The sequence below is a fragment of the Euprymna scolopes genome, chromosome 5, assembly GCF_053919585.1.
Source record: "Euprymna scolopes isolate OS-2025 chromosome 5, ASM5391958v1, whole genome shotgun sequence".
NCBI classification, from domain to species: Eukaryota; Metazoa; Mollusca; class Cephalopoda; order Sepiida; family Sepiolidae; genus Euprymna; species Euprymna scolopes.
In genome coordinates, this window is record NC_136486.1 from 65349596 (window position 1) to 65376224 (window position 26629).

The window sequence follows — 26629 nt, forward strand, 5'->3', positions numbered from 1 at the left end:
AAAAAGGAACGGATGCTTATTCCATTCTTACTAACTCAAATGAATTTTACGCCTGTTCGGTTAGCTGTATTTGAGCATTTGTTTATTTTTGGAGGGGGTCTTTCAACAAAGTGGTTAAGTGGAGAGGTTTTTGTGCACAGTTAGGTACAAACCTTTTATAAAAGTTTCCCATATCGAGGAATTCACGTAATCGTGGTAATGTAGTAGGTGGTGATATTCGTTGAATTGCGTCAACATTTTTTTATAGAGGTTGAATAGCCTTTTTCTCGATTGAGTGACCTAGAAATTCGAGAGAATGTTGTCCAAACACACATTTTCCTGCGTCTATACGTACATTATATGTACAGAGCCGTTCAAAATGTTCCACCCGGTTTTCTTCCATGTCACTTGCGACCAGCAAATCATCGATGTATGCAAATACAAAGTCCAAACCTCAGAAAACCTCATCAATAAATCTCTGGAAGGTGCTGGTCGCGTTTCGGAGGCTAAACGGCATAAAAATGAACTAAAAGTTCCCAAATGAGGTGGTTATCGCTGTCTTCGGGATGTCCTCAGAGATCATGGGAATTTAGTGGTATGCCCGAATTAGATAGATCTTAGTGAACCTAGTGCACCCCTGCAGATTAACTGGAAAGTCTTGCAGGTTCGGAACGGAATATCTGTCCGGAACCGTGGTTGAATTTAATCTGCGATAGTCCCCTACAGGACGAAAATCTGTTTCACCCTTCCGTACTAGATGAAGAGGAGATGCCCACAGGCTTTTAGAAGGGCGAATTTACCTAAGTTTAAGCATGTAGTCGAATTCGGCGCAAGTAGTCTCGGGCGAGAAAAATAGGGGGGCCCGATGTGGTGATATGATGTGCCGTCGAATAAACCACTTGTGTGAGACTAAACATAGGAAATTGTGAAACTGATCGTTAGTTGAGACAGTAAAATTTTCGGGAACTATAGACAGTGTTTTCTTGGAGATGTGCCGGAACACACAGAGACGTTGCGTTTTCCACGAGTCTCAGCCTTTTAACCTCGGCTATCATATCAAACTGACATAGGAAGTCAGCCCTTAAGATCAGATGGGGTGGGTCAGCTATTATGAAATCCCAGTGAAACACTTGGCGAAATTTGAAATCGAAGGTCAAGGAAATTTGCGCATATGTGTAAATTACTGACAATAGTAACCGGCTGTTGCGATAACGTAAAATATTTTGCGATAACGTAAAATGTCTGCAAAGGTTCCAGATACTGGAATTCTAGGAAAACTCGTTGCCACTCAGACTCCAGGGAACACAATAAGTTTTTCTCAAAGAACACTCTTTGATCATGGCTTGAGTTAATAATAATAATAATAATAATAATAATAATAATAATAATAATAATAATAATAATAATAATAATAATAATAATGTGAAAACTAAGTATTTGTGTCCCGCATTCATGACGAATTTCCAAACAAATATTCTATATGTTTAAATAAAATAAAATACAAATAAATATTGGTAGTTTCTACGACAGAACGAGGCACATGTATAGCGAGTATGAGTGAATGTAAGTATAGACTTGTCAAAATATTTGAAAAACATATTCTTTTTTGCTTATCACGGCGGAACATTTCCGTTGTACGAAAGAAACCACTTCATTTTACAAAAGGAAATGCATTCTAAATAAGTAGTAAATATCCCAAACAAAACAATGGATTAGTTTTTTTCAAATTCTTATCACAAAAGAACATTTAAAATAATACTCATGCATCATTCCGGCTATATTTATTTACAAAGGAGTCGCCGGAGTGCTATGTAATCGTTAGTGCGTAAAATTACGTGATTTTAAAAAAATTCTTTATATATAAAAAGGGATATGTTTTATATAACACTCTGATCATTCTAAAAGAGAACCGAGAGAAGAACGCAACGATTTGTACAAAATGTTCCTCGAGAAAATTTTGATATTTTTGATGTTGGTGGTCACTGTATATTGCCTATTTAATATTGGCCTCTGCCGTGCCAATCGAGTCATACGAGATATACACCCAGAAGGACCTAGTAAATAGTTTTATATTTCATTTTATACTATTACATTTGCATGTATAACAACTCTTTGTGAAAACACACGCGTAAACACTCACATAATACCTCAAACAAACGCACCTACACGTACACACACACACACACACACACACACACACACACACACACATATATATATATATATATATATATATACAGTATCGGCCATAATCGGCCATAATATAAAGAACGAAAAGAAAATTACAATTATTCATGTATATTTAAAAAAATAGTGCATGGGGTTTTCTGAAATACTCAGAATAAACAAATAGAACCAACGTGTATAAACTAGTACAAAAAATAAAATTACGATTCATTATGTAGAAATATTTTAGTTTAAAATTATATCTGTGGATTTATCCTGGCCAAAAGTTAAGGAACGAAATATATATATATATATATATATATATATATATATATATATATATATATATATATATATATATATATATATAATACAAAATTACAATTAAATTTATCAAATGATCCAACATGGTAAAATTAAAGTATATTATAAATATTAAAGAATTAATATTTATGAAGTAATCTCAGCCAAACTATCCATTCATGTGTAATGACCCTTTCCTTCACCATATTCCCTCTGCTTCACTTTTTTTGTTTTCAAATAAGATCTTTGACTTACTTGTTGTTTCATCCAATACTTTGTCATGCAAAATTCGATCTCGCATTTTGCTAATTCCTAACCTCTGATGAGAAGGAAAGTATTTCTTTGAAACTCTGCAGATCAAGGACTATCCACTTATCTCGTGTTTTCTTTTCAGATTAAATATGTTTTTAACTCATTTCAAAGTGTTTTTTTCACATTTTTTATTAACTGTTTGCTCGTATATATATATATATATTTATATATATATATATTATTATTATTATTATTTCATATATATATATATATATGGCCCATTCCATTTCATATATATATATATATATATATATATATATATATATATATATATATATGGCTCTTTCCTAGTTAAATCAACAAATTTTTTGGGGGGCACAAACCATTTGCACTTGCTAAACATCTCAAGGCCAAGGGATTCCTGAGATATGGCCTTTACCTTTTACAAACATGTGAATTTTTATGAAGGCGTGACCAACTTTATAAGACGATATCTCTGTTGTTTATGGGCCTACAAAGTTCATTTATATATCATTTTAAAATACTTGGATAGATCTATAATTTTATTTGGAAATCCTTTTTTTTAATTAAAAAAGTTGATCTTGGCCTTAACTTTTTACCTGAATTATCTAAAAAAACCTGTTCTTACAATTTCTTTTAAGTTTTGACAGAATATTTTTTAATCTTATGACAGTATGTATTCCAAATTTCGTAATGGACCTTTCAGTAGAACTATCGTTACAAACGTTTTAAAGAAGTGGGCAAATTCAAAATGGCGGAACGTAGTCCCTGCGACTTCATATGAAACATTTTGATATTTCCACAATATGGTCAAGTTTGATATTTTTGTACAGTTATTTTGATGCTGATTAATATGGTCAAAAAGTAAAAAAAAAAATTGTTGATGAAACTGAATTGTCGTCATGTGTTTTTTGGTACTTGTGCACTTTTTAAACCATGCTGAAATAATAATGTTATTTCGGAAGCCATTCTGTTGCACATGTGGAGAGGAGGGTGTTTTGTAACTAATGTGTACTTTCACCTAACAATTTTAGAATAAAAAAGAACATATCGTAAAACTTTTAATTAAGCTGAAAATACAATTTGAAAAATAGCGTGGTTTAAAAAAGTGCAGAAGCACCGTTTTTTAATGCACCACGGATTTTGTTATGAAAAAAATGATATATAATAAAAAAAATTGAAAGATGTTAAGGGTTTATTAAATTATACGATAAAACATGTGATCTCAATGGTCTACTAAAAGGTAATTTCTGTTGTTTATTGGTAATTTTTTTCAATGAAAAATGTTTTAAATGCATGTGCTTAAAATTTTTGGCATGTTGAATTTTATACAAATTCTGGTTCTGAAGTCAAACTGTTTTATGACTTTCATACTTTTCTGATACAACACAGATTATGATACAGAAAGTGATTTAACAAAAATTTCTAAAACGTGTGCTGAGATTTAATTAGGTTATAGTATTAAAAGAATAAACAATATTTGATGGCGATGGTAAATAGTTTCTTTGACATTTTTAGAAGTCTTAAGTATACACTATATACACTAGAAATCAACATGTGTTCATTAGGATACATTTAAAAATGAAAAAATCGTTTTTACTGAAACATTTTTATAATAATGAACATTAATGTATTTATTTAGATTTTTCTTTCATAATCTTTCATTCTAAAATATATGATGCATTTTTCATCTCATTTTTTTGAAAGTTTATATTCCTGTTTACGTTATTGGATCAACTGAGCTAAGAATATCAGAATATTTCAAAATTGGTATATTTGGATGTGATGGATAATAGAAAAATAGATAGGGTACATTTGATTGTAAAATCGTTACTTTCAGCTCACCATTATCTGGATTTTTGTCAAGTACACATCCTAACGACCAATTCCTCTACTAAAGTTCTGTCACAAATCCGTTAATGTCTTCGAACTCCATATTGTTCCGTTTTGTGATTCGAAGTACTCTTCCTTTCTTTTGTGTTGATAACGTTTTTATTTCCACTTCTCTCTGATGACAGCAACGAAAGTATGTAATTTTTGTTTTTCTATAATCTAAATCTGTCTTCTCAGATGTTTGCTTCCTTGGCCATTCTGTACTTGAGGAATATAAGAAATGTATTCCAGAAATATTTTTATTGCATAAAAATCCAGCTGCCTTGGCATCATTATTACGTTGCATGCTATCTTTTGCTGCTAACCTTTTTACAATGCTACATGGTCCTTTCCCATGAGAGGTAGCAAAAAGTGGCACCAATCAAACAAGTGCATCAATAGCAAAATCAGATTTATAGTTGCACAGATTTATAAAGATTTAGAAAATGTTATAATGTGTAACAGCTCCATCAGAGAAATATATCATTTTTTGTACATTAAAATGTATTTCTTTTAATTTTTCTATAACCTTTCTTTGAACCAAATGAACAGCTACTGCATCATGCTCAGATATTTAACAAAATTAATATACTCATGTTCAATTCTATCTCTACAGTAGCAGATTAATGGGTGCAATGTAGCTTGATCATTATTCTAGTTGGATTCTTGAGCTGAATCTTGCAAAATAAATTAATAACTCTCAGAAAAATCTGCTATTACTAAGCCTTCACCAACTTTAAAGAACCTTTCCTATCAGAACAAAATTTTGATTGTGCTTTGACAATGAAATTATGCTTCTTCAATTTTTGAAACCTGCATGGAACGTTTCAATAAATTCCTCTGTAGATTGTGATAGAGTTTGTAGAATGGTTCTATCAGTTGATAATCACTGTTTGTATACAAAATCATCAATTGAGTTCTTTGGAAAAAAATCTTGCATAACAAAATCATCAATCAGTTTGTTGCAAGATGAGCAGCCACTCAAGTAACAATTTGAAATAATTTCAATAATTTCAATATATATATATATATATATATATATATATATATATATATATATATATATATATATATATTAAAGTACTATAGATGGGTATATTTATAATTTTTCTAAAACGTGCGTTGAGATTTAATTGGGTTATAGTATCAAAAGAATAAACAACTTTTGATGGCGATGGTAAACAGTTTCTTTGCCATTTTTAGAAGTCTTTAGTATACACTATATACACAAGAAAGCAATGTGTTCATTAAGATACCTTTACAAAATGAAAAAATCTGTTATAATGTAACGTTTTTACAATAATGAACATTAATGTATTTATATAGATTTTTCTTACATCATCTTTCTTTCTAAAATATATGATGCATTTTTCATCTCAGTTTTTGAAAGTTTATAAGATATTCCTGTTTCAGTTATTGGATCAACTGAGCTAAGAATATCAGAATCTTTCAAAATTGATATATTTGGATGTAATCGATAATAGAAAGATGAAGAGAGTTAATTTGGTTATAAAAATGTCACTTTCACCTCACCATTATCTGGATTTTTGTCAAGTACACATCTTAAACACCAATTCCTTTCATAAAGTGCTGTCACAAATCCGTTAATGTCTTCGAACACCATATATCATTGAAAATGATCATTTTTAGTTAAAATCAGAGTTTCATTTATTTAAAATTGAGACTTGTAATTTAGAAAATGAACTTTTTATTTGAAGTTCATCTCTATATGTATATCTATATATTTTATGTCTATATACGCTTTATTGATTCGTAGTTGGCTTTGTTTAATTTGACTTTAAGTATCGTTGGCAGTTTGCCCTTATGTAATCTGTACATAATCCGCTTTAAATTTATTTGATTTCTTGACATACATCGTTGTTGCTTTAAAAACTGTCTCCTTTTTTAAAAAAATCTATTTTTTATTTTAATGTAAATTTTCTAAAAATTGCTGCTTACTCAACTGCAGATTCGTCAAATATCAATATTTCACTAAATATATGTCACAAAAAATAAAAATTGTATAATCAAATGACTGCTTTAAAATTAGTTATTTCCCAAAATTTATTCAAATTCATGTGATATTTACAAAGTTATGACATTTTATTATTTATTAAGAATTCCCACTGTCTATCGCTTTATTGCAGGTAAATCATGAACACTTTACTTTTTATTATATTTTTCTGTTAAAGATTAATAAACAAAAGCACACTCTAAGTTGTAAGCCTTAAATAAATGAATTATTTATCGCCATATCTTCCACTTTTTAAATAACCTTAAACAACCTTTTGTCAACCGAAGAAGTCAATTTTTTAATCTGAAAATGAGTTATTTTAAGTAAATTGCTCTACTCCCACATAAACACCTCTTTTTGACCAGAGATGTTCAATGGGGTTAAGATCAAGAGAACACGGTGGACAGCACATGAGGATTTCTCCAAAGAAGCCCATAGATTCAAGGAAGGCTGCAGAAGCCCTAGCAGAATGACCGATGCATCCGGACCGTCAAGAGTAACACGAGTCTCATTTGTAAATAGGACACGTTGTAAATTCATTTTTATGTAAGTCTGTGCCCAAGCCATTAATGTTTACCTATGTTGTTTCATCAATGAAGGCCTTTGAATAGTTTTGATGTTCCTCATTCAACACATTACATCAGCTCTGCTTGGATCTTGGAGCGATTTCAGCTCCTGCAAAAATTAAAGCACTGCTGCTGTTTGGGTTTCGGTTGACTTCACTACGAAACTTCCGAATATCACGATGTGAAAGGTTTATCCTGGTGCCCTTATACTTTCTGGCTTTGGTGTTGGAGTTGTTCACGAATGAAGCCAAGGTTCTTGGATCCCTGCCCCGCTTCATAGCTACATATTTGTTGAACAATCCTTGTGCGAGTCTAGCAATAATCCTTTCCTTTTCGCTAACCGTAAGTTGCCCCTTATCTGGAATTTTAAAAGTCTTGCAATAAAGCGATGGACAGAATAAATTATTTGATAATAAATAATAGGCCATAACCTCGTGAATATAGATCTGATTTGAATAACATTTTGGGAAATAAATAACCTTGATGCAGTCATTTGATGATACAATTTTCATATTTTTGTGGCGTATATTTTGTGAAATAGTGATATTTTACTAATCTGCAATAAAGCGATTTACACAGTTTATATAAATTTGATACTTAACCATAATAATATGAATTATGATCTTTTAAAGTTGAAGAAAAGCGTGCTTAATTTGAAGAAGATTTTTACATTATTATGATGAAACTGGGATGACACATAAATTAGGCGTTTATAAAGATAATATGATTGAAATGTATTCAGGATCCAGAGAGCGAACCAGACGTGTTTAAAATTTCTTGAAACTATTTTAGCCGGTAAGTACACATCTCTCTTTTCCATACAAAATAAAGTAAACAATTTTTATATATTTTATAATTTTCCTCATATGAAAGGAAAGCATACTGTCCAAATGCATGAAAGTGTTCTAACAAGTAAAACTTTTCTTTACGATATCGAATAAATAAAAAAGTGTATCTTAAATAATAATTTCTTTGATAGGTATATGTATAAAGTAAAAAAAAAAAAAAAAAAAAATCACATCACCTGTTTTTTTCACCCATTCAGCTCGGGTTCGAAGTTTTCCTTAATAAGAATTAGACTTGCAATCTAAAATAAAAATAAAAAGGCAAACTATCAAACAGATCGCTTTTTGCCTGCTATATCTCAATTCTATCTCGACACACTTTACCAAATTAAATGTTAAGACTCGTGGTTGTATTTCATTGTAGTAGTAGTAGTAGTAGTAGTATTAATAATAATAATAATAATAATAATAATAATAATATCCTTTATTATACTATTCGGCTGGTAGCAAAAATAAAGACTAATTGACAAATGTTAGTAACGTTTACTTAATAGCTAGAAGTCACACAAATACAATTAGAGGGAATAGAAAATGATAGACATATTCTTTATACATAAATAAAGTTTTTATTAATTTGATATAATTTAAATCTATTTCAGAGAGAAACCCAGACAATCATTCAGACAGGTGTAAAATTTCTTGAACTTATTTTCACCGGTAAGTAAATACGTCTGTTTTCCATAAGAACTAAGGTAAATAATTTTCATATATTTAAAATCTTTCCTCATATAAAACGTAATCCTCGAGTGTACATTCATTTATGTGTCTAGAACTAGTTTTCTAACAAATAAAACTTTTCTTTACATTATCGGATGAATAAAAATTTTTATCTTAAAATAATAATATATTAAATAAGTAGAAGGTAGTAAAAACATCACTTGTTTGCTCACACACTAAGCTTGTATTTGATTATTTCGAAAATAAGAATTGAGCTTGCAATTTAAAATCTAAAAAAATAAGACAAAAATTGAAAACAATCAAACTAAACGCTTTTCGTATTCAATATGTATCGATTTTATCTCGACCCGCTTTACTAAATGAAATGTTATCACTCGTGGTGTTGTTTATTTTTGTATCAAGTACACTTATACTTGTGACCATATTTACTTGCATAATTTGCAAGAAATTAAAAAAATATAAAACTTATTAAATTATTGTTATTCGTTACCTATTGATCCAATTAACAGACGTTTTCAAAACCTTATTTACATAATTAATCATTTTAAAATAGATTAAACGAAATGACGTTCACGTTAGATATAATTCCGTAGTTATTCTAAATTATATTGCATGAAATAGTTAAATTGTATTTATTTTACTGGTATTATATGTAGTTGTTGTTCTGGTATTTCGCTATAACTAAGAAAATCCTTATAGAATTATATTCATAAATAATAATTGTTGTAGCGTTGAAAGGTCATTAAGGATGACTCGAAGACGGACAAGAAAAAGATATTTGTATTGAGATAAAAACAGAATATACAGAACAATAGACGTGGTGCTTGGCACTAATATGACGAAGTCTATGAACATACTACCACCAGAGTCAGTTCTCCATCGGCTACCCAGTTCGACAGAGTTTATAATATGTGAATCGGTGAGTCCTTGAAACATCCCACATCCAACCCTGTTTGCATCGCCAAAACTTGTAAATATGTTTTTGTTGTTTTTTTGGTCGACTGTTTTGGGTCGATGATGAGAGTGTGTCTGTGATTTTTCTTTTTGCTCAACAGTTATTCTTCTGTTAAAAATCGAATGTCTCAAAAATGGCGTGACTAACTCTTCCTTTACGAGAAATATATCTCTTGTGTCATACCATGGACTGCGTTTTAAGTGGCGTTTATGAATATGTCTTGTGCATTGCATAGTGTATTTCGCCAATTCTTTACAATTTTATGTAAGGTTTATGTTTCATAAGTCTATGAATGGCATCACATTTTTGCGCAAGTTCTGTTCATTTGGTTTTTCTTCGTTTATACAAATAAACTGAAATGATAGAAATCGAACCATCATTGTATTTGTAGATCCTACTAGCGGCTCAAGTGAACATTGTTTTCTTTTTCCTTAGCCAGTTTCTCGCTTGCGTTTAAACATGTTAAAAGGATATCGTGTTCGTTGGGAATACTACCTTTATGCACGATTGATTTGGTGAGCAATAAATTGTATACTTTAATAATTGTTCATTTTTGTTCTAAGTGATTATTGTGGTTGTTGCTGGTCATTTCTTAATTTGAATTTATCGTCACCAAGTTCTTGCGAGTATTCTCTTGGTTATTTCCAATTCTTCGTGGCTAATTAATGTGTCTCGAAAGGTCACTAAGAACGATTAGGTCACGAACATAAGTAAACAAATGGTATTAGTATTGTGAACAAAATAGAATATATAGAGAAAAAAAACAGACGTAGTACTTAGCGCGAAGATGACGTATTACGAGTATACAATCACATTACCACGAGAGTCGGTTCATCTTGATATATTTCTATAGATTGGAACAGTTCAAATCTTGTGCATTGGTGAGTTTCCACAATAATAAATTACTTTCGTCTAAGTTATTGCGCTGTCCATCCCAACTTTTACAAGGAGACAGTACTCGGTCGTAAAATACGCTTACATATGGTATTTTAATTCACACACACACATATATATATATATACATATATAAATATATATATAAATATATATATAAATATATATATATATAAATATATATATATATATATATAGCTACTACTCTATTGATTAATATATATGATATTGTACCAAGTATACGGTAGGCATTTAAAAAGTGCAATGTATGTTCTCTGTGATTAACTCGTATATGTTTAGAATATACGTCATTAGTTTTTGCATACATTTGTAATAACGACAAACCATAAAAGCGATATCATTAACAGTGTCTTTATAATCTTTGTAACAATATCAATGACTTTGTTTTTCTTTTCTGCAACCATCTCTGGGTAATAAATATTATATAAACTATAATACTTTTTTATATACATACGGACACTAGAGTTTCATTCTTTTAGCAAGCATCAGTACAGGGTGACACGATTACTGCCGGTCTTTATAATCTTTGTAACAATATCAATGACTTTGTTTTTCTTTTCTGCAACCATCTCTGGGTAATAAATATTATATAAACTATAATACTTTTTTATATACATACGGACACTAGAGTTTCATTCTTTTAGCAAGCATCAGTACAGGGTGACACGATTACTGCCGGTCGAGAGATTTGAATCCGGCTACGAAGCTATCTCTGACTCAATTAGCAAGTAACAAGCCTCACGACTAAACTCAACGCGAGAAATATCATTAAAATTCAAACATTTATTTTTAAATGTCGTAACATCGACCCAGAGTAGTCTAATAATTATAACATAATGATATTATGATTATTATTATAATAACAACAACAGCAACAACAACAACAACAACAATAATAATAATAATAATAATAATAATAATAATAATAATAATAATAATAATATAATCTCAGGTTCAGGACTTAACTTCCTTTATTGCCATTTTCAATCAATCAATTTATATCTTAATTATTATAAGACTCTGTGGACCGTCCAAGTGTCATTGCTTGCTGGAATCTTGTATATATGGAAAATAATTATTTGAGTAGAACTTAATATTGCTATTTTTTAATAGAGAGTAAACAATGCATTGTAGATGCGTTATTGGCAGCTCCCGTAAATCACGCTTATCCTAATTTTCCCTTTGTTGTCATTTAGAATGAGTAATTTTTCTGACAAACGGTGAAGAAAAAAACTTTATCTTTGGTCTGCAGCTTTTTTGCGTGAGCAGTCGCCTGAGGTGTCCAAAATGTTCTGTTTCTATGTCTATACTTGTAGCCATGTCACTAATAATGGTGCTTGAAGTAAACGTTTAAACTGGGTTGACGTTATCCGCTTGATAGTCAGGGACACGAAACTTGCATTAGCAACCATGGCTTCTCGATTCCATATTAATAATTGTTACGGGTTTATTTTATCATGGGCTTCAAAAATATTTCTTCGTTTCTTTTTCTTCCTTAGCTTTGCTCTTTGTACTGCTCTAACCAACACTGTCGACCTCTTCCACAAATCCCAAAACTCCGTCATGGAAAGTCTCTAGAAAAAATACAATATTAAACCAAGAACTTTACTATGCCTCTTTCTCCAACATAAGGGTCTATGTTTCAACCTTCCAGAGGGTGAAACCCATCTACAGGAGACCTATCCATACATATAATTCCTATTCACACCTGACATTGGAGCGACAATTTTTCTGGATGAGTTCATAATTAAATAATACTCGAACTTAATATTACTATTTGACCCACAACATCGCCGTAAGTATGTAATATGTGCCAATATTAAAGATGGATTCCATGCGGTATGGATATCTACAGATAACACCCTAAATACCCATATATGTGCTACGGGATTCCCTTGCCTACACCACTGCGTTTATATTTACTCTATATCGTTCCATAACAGCTGAGTTACTATCTTTAAGAGTATATCTAAGAAAATTGACGAAATCCAGTCTACCAGTACTTCGGTTAACATTCACTTCTGTAGAGACATCAATGTTCACAACCTGGAATGGCTAGCCCACTCACACACGTCAGATGATGAGAGGAGGTTCTGCCACGATTTCTCAATTGCTTATGACCGAACTTAGATTTTTCTCGAACCCGCCCGTGTGCTCGAAACTGAAGATCAACATGCAAGTCTCCTAGACATTTTTTCTCACAACTTGCCTTAAGCTGTGTTCGTCCTCAGTTCTGTCTCCACTAGGCTCGTTCGACTACTCGGTTGTATCAGTTAAGATAAAAAACGAACTAGTCTTTTATATAAACAATATTAAATATCATTTATTCTGGCGTCTTATTAAATTCCTTTTACGATGCTATTATGGCAATCGTGTACATTTGTATCAATCATAATATATAATAATTTATGTATATTATTATTGATATAGATTTTATATTATATTTATAAACTATGAATATTAATTCCTAATATATTTTCAATGCTTTTTTATTATCTTAATGTACTTTTTTTTTCAGAATGGTATGATAACGGCAAGTGACTGACAAATTACAGCTGAGAACTTGACGAAAATATTTCATGATAAAACAACCGTTAAATTCAATTATTCACTGTTTAATAAATTTGTCTACACATTTATTTCTTTAATAATAAATTAATAAAGTTGTTTGTAATGTGAATGGCTGAATTTTTTTAAATCTGTTGTTTTTGTTTTCGTTGATTGTTTATCTAATCTTAATTGATCTTTTATTATCTTATTAAACTAGTTTTCTTTTACCAAATGTTTAATTGTAAGCAACTCCTCTAATATGTTGGAGCAGGCATATAAAAAAACTAATCAGCATATATATTATTTTTTTGTATTTTATACACATTTGTGTCCATAATTTTCGACGTTTTTTTTTGTCTTTCAGTTAATTTTCTCTCATTTCTATGTTTTATTAGAAAACAACTAAGGATAATTTTATAATGAGAAATGGATGACAGAAGTCCCATAGAAACAGGTGACTAATATTATTTAAGTCAGAGTAATTGCAATGAATTACGGTGCATTTGCTGGTAGTATCATTTATCTATATATCTATGATAATGAGAATGTGTGAGTGCATGAGGACAATTCTCGGCCTACACACGCAACGGATTTTTTATGTATGAACTTGAAATCAAGTAAAAAAAGTATTCAGACACGTGGACATTTTAAATTCTGTTTTCACCCTGAAAAATGGCTGCTAAGAATTTTCTTACATGAGGGGTCACCACTTATCAAGACTCAGAGGCCACTTAAGGATAAGGGTTAATGGGTATACATTAGTCATTGTGATTTTAACGTAGTAAACATTAGTGGGAATTTTGTAACTTGGATTACTTAGGAGGGCAGTTCAATAAGAACTTGTTCACGTTGGACTTAGGGACAATCAGATTGTAGTCAGCTGGAAAGCAGGCAAACAGAATATAGTTCCACGGGTGTGCAGTTCTAAGAAAGAAGCCCTGTTCATGGAATCTATGTTTAGGTGTAGGCACAGATAAAGAGTGTGGAAAATTGTTGATAGTGGTTCTGGCTAGACGAGTAGTTTTCATGAAAGTCTGGCGAGGGGGGAACCATAGATTGAAATCAGCTGAGCACCTGCCATGAAAATTACGATAAAGCAGATACAGGCTCGCTACGTCTTTTATGTGGCAAAGAGGTTGCAGGGAAGAGAAAAGGGCATCCCCTACTGAGCTACGAAGTCTATTTTGAACTCTGTCAAGACAGTATCAGCTGCTTCTAGCAGCTCCTGCCCAGATGTTTCAACAGTACTTCATCGTTGGCCGAACCTGGCTTTTATATAGGTAGAGAATTGCATCAGGAGTGAGATATCTACTGGAGCGGTGAAGGACACCACCATTTTCCCAGCGACTTTGGCAATGGATTTGATATACGTGTTTCATATCTGATCGGGAGTAAAGATCAAGCCCAGAAGCTTGTCAAAACATGAAGCCTTCCCAAGACGAGAACATTCATTTCGATTGATGGGAGCTGGGAAAGAGAGCGTTGATGATGTAAAGATAGAAGCTTGGTTTAAGATGCATTAAAAGTAACCAGCCACTTTTTCTCAATTGTGCCACGTGCCCAAGATCAGAGGAGAGAGAGTCAGAGAGAATTGGGTCGTTTACGGTCTTCGAAGTGCTACGATAGATGGTAGTGTCGTCAGCATAAATATCTACGAATGATCTAAAGGTGTGGTTTGGAAGATCATTGATGCAGATCAGGAAGAAGCTTCGGCCCAGGATGGACCCCTGAGGGACTCCAGCATTAATACTGAGAGCTTCTGATTTCTGCCCATCAACCCTGTCTTAAGAACCTATCAAAGAGAAATGATTTAATAGTTGAGAAGACTTTTCCAGCTATTCAATGACTGGATATCTTGTGAAGTAGACCTTTACGCTATACCTTATCAAGAGCCTTTGATATTTCAAGAGCAATTGCCCGAGAGAGGAAGCCTCCGTCGAGGGATTTGCCAATACTATGAGATATAACTGTAAGCACATCTGCTGTAGATCTAGCAGAACGGAAACCATATTGCATGTCACTAAGAACGTTATTTCTGCTGAGATGTTGACTACGTCTTTATTTAGCACAGATCTAGCAGCTACTTATGATGCATAGGAGACTTATTGATCTGTACTGAGAGGGAAATGAGCGATCACCTGAATTCTTAAATACAGAGCATACTGTTGAGATTTTCCAATGTGTTGGGAAGCATTTCTGTTTAAGACAACGTTTAAATACCTTTGTAAGCATGGGCGCTAGTTCCGATTGAAGCCTATTGAGCACTATATTTGGAATGTCGTAAGGGCCAGTTGCTTTACTAGAATCAAGTTTTTTTATTAGATTGGCAACATCATGTACAGATATTTGTACGTCACATAGCATGTTCTCTGATATACAAGGAACTACTGGGGGTTGGCGGCCTTGGTCGTAAAGGGTAGAATTAGCTGCAAAGTTCTAGGCAAAGAGATTGGCTTTGTCTGATGCTGACGAGATTAACTCAGGTCCATTGATGATAGTTGTGATAGAGCTCACACTTCTGCGGAGGGTTCTGTTTGTTACTTGCCAGAACTGATGGGAACCAAGCCGCTGCTCAGCAACCTTGAACTTAACGGACTGAGCATATAACTGTCTGGCCTTTATTACTTTTTTACAGTGGTTGCATGGCAGTCCTGAAAGCGGCTTTTTGTTCAGTACATCTATTACGTTGAAAGCAATGGAAAAATGATTTCTGTACGCAATAGAAACAGCACATTCTGGGGAGAACAACGGCTGGCTGTTACGTTTTTGCTGGAACTTTTTTGAGGGTCTATACCTACAGTTAACTTTCCGTAAGGTATGATACTATAGAGGGCACATCCTTTTTAAACATGACACGTAGAAATAGATCTTATTTAAATGTACGGAAGCTATCCCAGTCAGCCATAAAGTATCAATACACTGTACGATGGAGAGGTATGTCTGAAGACCTATTACATTTTGTTTTTATCTAAAATGATACAACAGAGTGGTCGGAAGATCCCAGTGGAGACTGAACGGAAGATGAGCACAGCTCAGTGCAAGTTGTGAGAAAGATATGAACAAAATTATTACTCAAGGGTGATGAGATTTTTGTCTGTTTGACACCGGCTTTACGACTACGCATGCGCAAATAATTCACATGACAGTTTTATTATCATAAGAATAAGTAGCTTTGAAAAGACAAAAATAATTATGGCGGACTGGCATTATGACTCAATATTATTAGGTTTCTGTTTCAATCTAAATTCTTTACTATTTTTATTTAAAGGAGTTAATTCTTTAGAAAAACCTAATACTCACATAAACATTTCTCAGTTTCATTCCGTTTTTACTTAATTTTTTAAAAAATAGTTTACATTACTTTTGAATCTTTCGATACTACTGTTTATTTTTAAACTCTCCTGAGAGTCGATTAATTATGTATAGAGATATAAGCTTCTAAGGTTACGATCAGAATTCGGTTCTGGGGTTCGCGAAGGAGTGATTCCCTTGCTCGACAACAGCACGTTTCTGCCCTCTTTTTTTCCAATCGACCACACCTGGCCTCTCCCCACCAATGCAACACCGCACAATCTAAACGCCAGCTTTTCCCATCATGCCCAGCCTTCCCAAGATGCCCTTCGGGTATTTAAATGAGCTAGCCATCCTTTCCTTCTTTCCCAAAGACCGATCCAGGTACGCCCGGTACGACATATATTACTTATATATTTTTTGATTTTGTTTCTAACCATAACGTTACCGTAAACGGTACCTTTTTTCCCTTTCGCATATACCCCACACGCCCCACCTGATCTTCGAGATCAATAAGACACTTCATAATCCTTCATCCAAGCAGGCCTCCTCCTCTCACATTGAGACCTCTGGGGGACAACTTCTTGGGGGTTGACGTTTTCAGGTTCACTACAGACATTCTCGTCCAGTTGTAAAGAACCGCAATGTGGGGCTAAATCGAATTGAGGTGCATCATTATCTTCTCGGTGGATATCAACATCCTCCTCTTCACTGCCATCACTGCACACTCGCAGGATCACACGACGCGGGTCTAGGATATGCCGGGGAACGCCATTCACGTTGTTCTTCGACTGTGTTCCCGTTACGATCCCCCTTCCCCAGCGAGTGGTACAGTTTGCATTGGGGAGCTTCACGCACACCGCCTCACTCACTTTAATGTTAGCTTCTCTACCCTCAATCCTACCGCTTTGTTGCACGGATGCCGCCACTTATATGCGAATATAGCACTATGAGGCAAATTTGTCTCATCTTGTCTTGTTTTCGGTGAGATGTTCTACCAAACACCACCTCAAATGGTGAAATGTTGCTTTTTTCAGCAGAAGCCTTGATAGTGTGATCATTCCTCTCCACTATCCCATTGTCACTCGGCCGTTGCGCTGCCCTAAAAAATTGCCCTAATCCCAACTTATTACACACCTCTTTAAAGGCTTCTGATTGGAAAGCGGGGTCATTGTCCATTAACAGTTCCTCAACCGGCCCTTTCTCCAAAAATATTTCTTCGATGACCCCTCCAATCACTCATGCAGCTTCTGCTCTGATCTCTATCCAGATGGTAAACTTCCCCGGTCCGCCGGTCCGCAGTCGACCTTCGACAGATACAGTTTATGGTGATAATGGGTCACATCAATGCCAAATCGCTTCCAGTCCTCCGCAATGTGTAACTCTCCTGCTTCGTGTCTGGACGGTCCGGGGTCTATCGATTGGCACTCCTGACAGTGCTCCACTACCCCCTGACCTCCTCCTCAGTGGTTTCCGAGTAAACCTCTCTTGCCAGGAATAACGTCTGTTCACGACCAACGTGGTGCATTTTATGTAACTCTTTAACTTCCTCCCCTGCACAGCATACCGAGGCCTTCTTTACTCGTGTCATCAAATCCACCATGTTCTTTCCGATGGGTCCAGCACTACAGATACCCTCAACTTGAATTCCACTATCAAATCTGCAAGTGCTTCGAGCATGCTCTTGATCATCATTACTGCAGCACGTCGTATACTACTATTTTTTGTTTTTGTTTCTAACCATAACCTACCCTTTAACGGTACCTCCCCCCCTTTCGCATATATCACACAGTGCCTGGTTGTTTTAACTCGAACACTTTGAATCCGTTTACCCGGAAAACCATTTGGAAAACAATGCAGACGATGCAACATAATCAAATTTTCGTTTTGGAGTTAATATTTGACTGTTTTACTTTGATATTGTGGTCTTTAATTATTAACTATCCGGCTAGGAATATCGTGTTGCTGTAATTTTCCTTTAATTTACCTATCATATTAAACAGTTTTATTATGTTATCAATACCTGTACTAATTCCATTTCAATCATATATTCGTTATTCTGTATATATATATATATATATATATATATATATATATATATATATATATATATATATATATATGATCATTGCTTCATCATTGCAAATAACTGCAGTCCTACCCAACACGATATTAATAACAACTCAAACCCAAATTACATTTAAACGACAGAATAAAACTAAAGAGTGTAATTTATAACCTACTAGGATGTATCATTCGACGGGAAACTCAGAAAGCAATATTAAGAATTCCTTGATCTGAGGAGTTTCAAAAATGCGTTCTTTTTATCAGAGGAAATATTTTAGCAAAATAATTATTATAGTGATTTTGTTGATATAGAGCTGTTATGGCTTGCAATAAGCCACAAAGCAAAGAGAAAAAACGGAATAGACTTTAAACAATGTATTACTGGAACAACAATGTAAAAAGGTTACAACTAAAAATAGTAATACACATCACCGAGCAGGCGAGCGTCGCTCTGGTGTTTAATCCACACCTGGGATCAAAAGGTTTATGGTTTACATAATTGATAGAAGAGTCCATTTGGAGGGCGATTTCCCCACAATCCCCCCTCCCAAGCTTATTTCCGCGGTTGTGAAAATCAGTATTTCTTCCTGTTAGGCAGACCACCAAGGGGTCTGTGCGCTTCCTCTCTCTGCCGGAGAGTCTCGGTTCTGACATACCGTGTGGAGGGTCTATGTCAAAACAGTCATACACAGTTTCAATCGCCTCACTGCCGTCCTGCGGTGGTTCTTCTTGATCCTCGTGGAAGAGTTTCCTGATTTGGTTCAGGTGCATCTTATGTTAGAACTTTGGACCCTGAATGATGTATGTACCATGGCCGATTCTTCGTAAGATCCTGCCCTGTTCCAAAAAAGAAACGTTATTTCTAAAATGTCTAAAATACACGTTATCTCCACTGTTAAACTGTTTCGTTGGCAGTGTAGATGTTCTGTTGTGTACTATGTGTTTGGGTAGCAGTTTATCAAATACGGATTTTATTTTCCGTCCAAACATGATTTCTGCTGGGGATCCTGCATCTAGTTTGAAAGGATTTCTCGTGATTCTGTAAACCTGCAGAAATTGCTGAATAGCTTTTTCTGTCGGTGTACCAGACACCTTTTTTAATGCCCTTTTAAGCGTATCGACGAAGTGTTCGGCCTGGCCATTGCTTCTAGCGTGGTACTGGGGTCTCGTAATATGCTTGAATTGATACGTCTCGCAAAATTCTCTGAATTCTGTCGAGGTGAACTGTGTAGAGTTGTCGCTAATCAAACAGTCTACAATCCCAAACCGAGCAAACAATTCCAATAAAAAATTTGTCGTTGTTACCCTGGTCGTTTTTTTTTTTTTTTGCATCTTAGTGCCTCTGGCCATTTAGAGTAAGAGTCAACTACTATCAGGTAGTAAAAATCCACCACAGGTCCCGCATGATCGATGTGGATCCTCGACCATGGTTGTTCAGCCTTATGTTATCGGCTGTGCTCTTACAGCCAAAGCAATGCCTTTGCATCTGTTCACCATGCCGGTAATATCTTAGTTCATAGCTGGCCAATAAACAATAACTTCTCATTAGGCTTTTCATTCTGTTTATTCCTGGATGCCCCATGTGGAAATCCCTGAGAATTCATTTGTGAATGGTTTGGGGGATGACAACCCTTTCACCGTATAACAGTATTTCGTCGCAACTAGAACAAATGTCTGAACGTGCTAATTTTTGCTTTGTGGTTTGAATAAAATTATCATTTAGGGATTCTGATTTAATTTCCTGGAGTGTGACCGGCAGTTCGCGGATAATACTGTTTATCATTGTTTTTACATCACTATTAATACGTAGTGCCGCGATTAATGAATCTGTAAGAGGTTCCATTTTGGCAGGACTCAGTCTCGATAGACCGTCTGCATAGGCTAGTTGTTTTGAGGGGAGAAATTTAATTATAAAATTATAGAATAGTTTCCCATCTTAATAGTCGGTTAGCAGTGAATGTTGGAAAGCCTTTTTGGTCCAAAAACGGATACCAACGGCTTATGGTCGGTTTGTAGAAAAAAAATGTCTTCCGTACAAAACCGGTGGAATTTTGAAACTGCAAATATAATTCCTAGGCCCTCTTTCTCGATCTGAGAGTAATTCTTTTCCGCTAGAAAGAGAGTCCGTGATGCGAAAGCAATAGGCTGTTTCGAGTCATTCGGCATTCGATGTAGCATGCACGCCCCAACGCCATATTGATTAGCGTCGCTAGCTATTATTATGTCCAACTGCGGGTTGAAATGCGCTAGGAAATGTTTTGAAGTCAGGATTCTTTTTATTTCTTGGAATGATGTCTGGCAATCTCCTGTCCACTCCCAAGTCTTATCATTTTCCGCAATTCATTAAGTGGTGCGCAAAATTGGTACATATTTGGGATGAACCCCTGGCAAAAATTTTCCTATCTGGGTCTGGGCGTCTGTCATCTTTATCGATTATTTGACCCAGGTATTTAATTGTTTGTAAAAGAATTCGCATTTATCTGCTTTGATCTGAAATCCATAATCTTGATTGAGATTGTCGAGCTGACTTCCTCATCTTGTTTGTTAACGTCACAACGTTTCGGCCGTTTTGCCCTCCGGCCTTCATCAGGTGTTTTGTATCGAACTGGGGAACCGTTTGTTAGGAGTCTCGAACCCAACCCTTTATTATTATTACGGGGGTACCGTGTTCGGACTCCAGCTAGGCTCTGGGGCATAGTTGCTGATTCTCTGTTTTGAATGATACTTTTTCACTGCCAGAATCAGCAACTATGTCCCAGAAAACTGGACAGCATAGTATCCATTACTTGCTGGAATATTGCGGTGCCATCTTGACACCAAACGCGAGTCTTTCGTATCCGTACAAATCCCGATGAGTATTAATACAGAGGAGCTTAGTGCTTTTGTCGTTTACCGGAATCTGTAGGTAAGCGTCGCTTAGGTCGATTTTAGAACACTTCTTCTGGACTAGGTAATGGATAGTGACAATCTTCTAAAGACCCGTTGAGTCCGGCCGCGAAGTCGGTGCCAACGCGAATTTCCCCGGACCTTTTCTTTACATTAATTGCCGGAGCAGCTCACTCACTATATTCAACTTTAGCCAGTACACCGATGCTTTCTAATCTGTCTAGTTCCTGATTTATTTTGTTCAGGGAAGCGAACGGGACATTACGTTTCTTTTTAAACACAGGTTTACACTTAAAATCTGCAGCCATTTTTGTACATCTCCCCAGGCCAAGAGTAAATATGTTTGTGAATTCTTTTTTAAAACAAGTTATAAGTTTCTCCGTTTCTGCTGGACAAATATCTATTTTCTTGCGGAATGTGGATATAGGTAAACCCCAGAGACAGAACTCGTCCATGCTGTCAGAACCGAACGGGGTTTCACTATCCTTTAGCACATACAATCTTAGTTTTTGTTGTTTTCCCCCGTAAAGTGACGTTTATAATTACTTCACCTTCAAAACGAATTTTTGTACCATTAACGGCCGTCGCCGTTCTGTTAGTTTTTAACATAATCGGCTTTCGTAATATTTTCCACGATTTAAGATGTATTATTGAAAGATCCGATCCACTGTGGGATTGGAATTTAATAGCCTTGCCGAAAATGTAAACCGTTAGATATTTGCGTAGAGTTTCTTCTACAACGTCCTTAGTTCTGGTCTGACGTACACGGCTTTTATTCTGAGTTTTCCTACAGTGCGAACTTTTATGACCAATCTTATTGCATAAGTGGCATTTTTTTGTTACAAATGGGCAATCCCTTACCCAATGTATTCCACCACATCTGAAACAAGCGCTCCGTGTTTTTAGTTTTTTTTGAGTTTCGGTAGTTAGTGTCTGTGTGCCATTTCGACGGTTTTTTCTTAGTTACGTTTTTATATTCGCGATGTCTGCTTCGATATTTCTTGCATCGTTTTTTTTATAATTTCTACTTTTTGACAATCCTCAGTCAATTTTTGAAGTGTTAAGTTTGGTTCATTCTCTAATTTTGTAAGGACTCTGAGCCGCATTTCTGCATCTTTTCCCGAGGTCAACCCTTGCGCTAACACAAGACATTTAAAATTATCTGCTGTTAGTTCAGACAACTTAAAGTCATCACAGTGTTTGTTCACTACAGCTGCATAGGTGGCTAAATCGGCATTATCGTCTTTTACCACATTCAAACATCTCCAACGCCTATGGAAAAGAGACGTTTTCGGCGACAAAAGTTCTGTTAACAAATTGACCGTCTCAGTGAATGATAAATCTGCTGTTTTCCGACGCAAGATGTATCTACGAATTCATCATAGTTAGCCGTGTCCAATTTTCGAAGTAGAAGTCTGGTTTTCTTTTGATCAGGTCAGTTGCTGCAGTCAATATTAAAAAAAAATCTTAATAACGCCGAAAATACGCTGAGAATGATGTTTCCCCTTCCTCGTATTTAAAATTGTCTATCGCGATTCATATTGTATTCTAAGAAAATGCTGAATTGCTTTCCGCGTTCGGACTATTTTTAACAATTTCTGTAAGCAATTCCTCCGTTCGTAATTGACGTTCGGCTAACTTCTTTTTAACTTCCTTTTGCTGTTCCTCGATTCGTATTTGACATTCCGCTAACTGTTTTTGCCATTCCTTTTGCTGTACCTCGAATCGTGCCTGACGCTTTGTGGCATCGATATGCAACTTGGTCAAATGTTCCAACGCTACTTTCAATTCGTTCATTTTGCTTTGTCAGCATTAGCAATTTCAAAACGATTGCAGAATTTACAAAACCGTTTTCTTCTTTCTTATTTATTCCTCCAGACAATAACACGAACAGAAACAAACCCATAAATATATAAAAAGTTATTGTAAAAAAAAAAAAAATCAAGTTTATATTTTTCTCCGGAGAAAAAATAACAACCGATTTTAGCAGCGAAAACAACAAGTTATAAATTCTTTTTTCAAAAGTATAAAACTTTACCTTTCTAAGTCGCGACGAACCTTTTCCTGTTTGCAAAAGTACAGCGCTATCTTTGCAAGTCGTGAGGAACGTTTTTCTTTTCAATTCTTTTTTTTCCGTAATGATCTGCATTTTTTTAGTTTCCGTGAACCATTCAGTTGCAAGTGTTATATTCGTTAGACTTGATAACATTTAAGTCCGACGTCGTTAGTATTTTAGAATACTATTTCAGCGCAAGTATTTTTTCTCAATGTCGTTACTGGTTTCGATTTTAGTATGCTCCTTGAATCCAATGTCGTCAGTATTTAGTTTTTTAGAACGTGAGTACGTTCTCCGAATCCAACGTCGCCAGTGTTATGGCTTGCAATAAACCACAAAGAAAACAGAACAACCAAATAGAGTTTTAACAATGTATTACTGGAACAAAAACGTAAAAAGGTTACAACTGAAAAGAGTAGTAAACGTCACCGAGCAGGAGAGGGTCGCTCTGGTGTTTAATCCACACCTGGGATCAAAAGCTCTATGGTTTATATAATAGATAAAACATTCCATTTGGAGGGTGATTCACGCACAACAAGAGCGTAAATCGAACTCACACAAGATGAAACCAATAATGTATGCATAAAAGTAAGTACAACGATTGTATTGAATGCAGAAGAAAAAACGATAGTAAAATGATATGGAGCAATCAGGTTGGTCAGAGAATTAAATTGCTATAAAAGGCAGTACTTACATAAGTCGCAATTCACTTTGTAATAGGCATTATTTGCACACATAGTAATCCAGTTTTCTTTGCTAAAATCTTTCCTCTGATAAAAAAAACACATTTTTAAACTCCGCAGATTAAAGAATTCTTAGTATTGCTTTCTAAGTTCTCTATTTCTGAGTTCTCTATTTCTGAAATCTCTATTTCATATATTGGGTGTATTTACCTTCTTTTATTTCATAAGCATTACCATATAAATATTAAATAATTATTGATATGTTTCCTTTAGGCATACATACAACTTTGACTCGAAATTATTTCCTATTTTATATTAGAACATGAGGTAACCCATCGGACTTTATACGCGTTTGAATACCGTATAGTTGGTCTGCAAACCGATTAAAATATATAGAAAATAAATAAAGTCAAATATTACATAATAAATTAGTTTTCTTTTATTCATAGCTTTATTCTCTCTTCGCGTTCAATACGTTTCCGATTCCTATCATTTTCTTTTCTCTTTTTTCATTACGTTTAAATATAAACAAGAATAAAAAAACATTGGAAATGCAAAAGGATATAGGGATGGTATGCCAAAAAGTATACAAGCAAGATAGCTATGAATGGCTAGGCACATGGAAATAGAATTGCATCCAAAGTATAGCCCTATAGCTTTTCTCCAATCTTCATTACGTACCATCATTACGGTTGTAAAAAGCTATAGGGCTATACTTTGGATGCAATTCTTTTTCCATGTGCCTAGCCATTTATAGCTATCTTGTTTGTATACTTTTTGGCATACCATCCCTATATCCTTTTGCATTTCCAATGCTTTTTTATTCTTGTTAATAAGTATTTTTATTTACAGTCTTATTTTAAAACTTACATTCATGATAGTATTGTCTTTTTTAGGAGGCGGCTCATTGCCGCCTCCATTAGTAGCAGGTCGCTTCCTGCTGGGTTTTAGGTCTTTGGGTTTTGGGCCTTAGGAGTTGCCTCTTGGTCCTCCATCGGTTCTATATTACGTAGAGAGTGCTACCGCCTCTCTGATAAAACAGTTAAAGTATTATAAAGTTCTAAAATGTTCATACCTTCACTATTAAATTTTTATTGGTTCATTCTTTGGCGTTTTGGCAAAGATTTGGCAGTTTTTGATATTTATATTTATAATAGTTTGTGCATGAGGCAGCTTTTTTCCCCTTGGGATCCCTGTTATACCGTGCTTTTGAGTCAGCATGTGAGGCAGCCTTCTTTTTTCTGGTTCTTTGTTATAAAGAGCACGTGAGGCAGCTTTTTCCCCTCGGAATCCCTGTTATACCGTGCTTTTGAGTCAGCACGTGAGGGAGCCTTCTTTTTTTCTGGTTCTTTGTTATAAAGAGCACGTGAGGTAGCCTTCTTTTTCTTGTTCTTTGTTATAAAGAGCACGTGAGGCAGCTTTTTTCTCCTCGGGATCCCTGTTATACCGTGCTTTTGAGTCAGCACGTGAGGCAGCCTTCTTTTTTTCTGGTTCTTTGTTATAAAGAGCACGTGAGGCAGTTTTTTCCCCTCGGGATCCCTGTTATACCGTCCTTTTGAGTCAGCACGTGAGGCATCCTTCTTTGCCTCAGGATTTGCATGATACTTAATTTTTATTATTTCAGCATTTTTCTGATAGTATTCCTTTTGCTCAGATAATACCTTGACTTTGTTTGTTCATAGTCTATATTTCTCTGAGCTTTTTACTACGTGCTGACTTTGGCATTTTTTATTAAATGTAAACATATAACACTTATGTGTATCTTACTATAATATCACTTATCTTATAGCAAGACAACTCTCGTAGAATTGAGATACTGCCCCGTCACCAATAGTTAAAGTGTGGAACGGTATATACACCAATAGTGTAGTTGTTATCTTTATATGAAGTCCTAATCAGTGACAGTGTGAGGTTACTTGGTTAATTTATTGTAGTTTATTTTAGAAAACTTACTTGTTTTTATTAGTAGATTGTGTATAGTAGCCACAATATTTAATTATTTTTGTGGCTTGGATTTTGATTCTTTTTGGTCAGCTTCCAGTGAGTTCTTAGAAGATGACTTTCTTGCAGTTTCTTTTGCGGTTAATTTAAGTTATTTTCTTTGGCGTTTGGCGATTTCTTAGAAGAACTGGTCTGATCTACTTTTCTTAGCGAGCGAAGAGATTCAGCTGCATTTAACAATGGTTGCTATAGTGTATTTTTGCGCATGCGTGAGAATTTCAAGTTTTCTCCTTATTTTTAAATAGTTTGAAAGTAGTCATGTGTTTTTCTGCCAAGAGCGACAGACGTCAGTGTTAGCCGTGATCGTCTAGAGGTTAGGACCCCACGTTGTGGCCGTGCTAACCTAGGTTCGAATCCTGGTCACAGCATTGACATTTTGTACATATTTTACAGTCCAAAATCTTAAGAATTATTTGTTTTTATAACATTGTTTTTTGACGTCGTACTTGCTGATAGGTTACTCTTATAACAATTTTGATCAACTGAGATAAAGATTTCGTGGTTTCATTAATGCTGGTGGGTTACTGTT

The 26629-nt window shown here is 34.7% G+C and overlaps 1 long non-coding RNA gene across 6 annotated transcripts in view; it reads left to right on the plus strand.

Annotated features, from left to right (window-relative positions):
- Positions 1 to 1528: 1528 nt before the first annotated feature.
- The window catches only part of LOC145276823 (uncharacterized), a 102361-nt gene continuing 77260 nt past the window's right edge, over positions 1529 to 26629 (plus strand). The window contains exons 1-3 of one of the 6 annotated variants that reach the window (XR_013868030.1): positions 1729 to 2036; positions 8618 to 8675; positions 13085 to 13246. This is a non-coding gene — a long non-coding RNA (uncharacterized LOC145276823). Of the gene's footprint in view, positions 2037 to 8617; positions 8676 to 13084; positions 13247 to 26629 lie in introns of those variants that run through there. The other 5 variants (XR_013868029.1, XR_013868033.1, XR_013868032.1 and 2 more) reach the window with 5 other exon arrangements.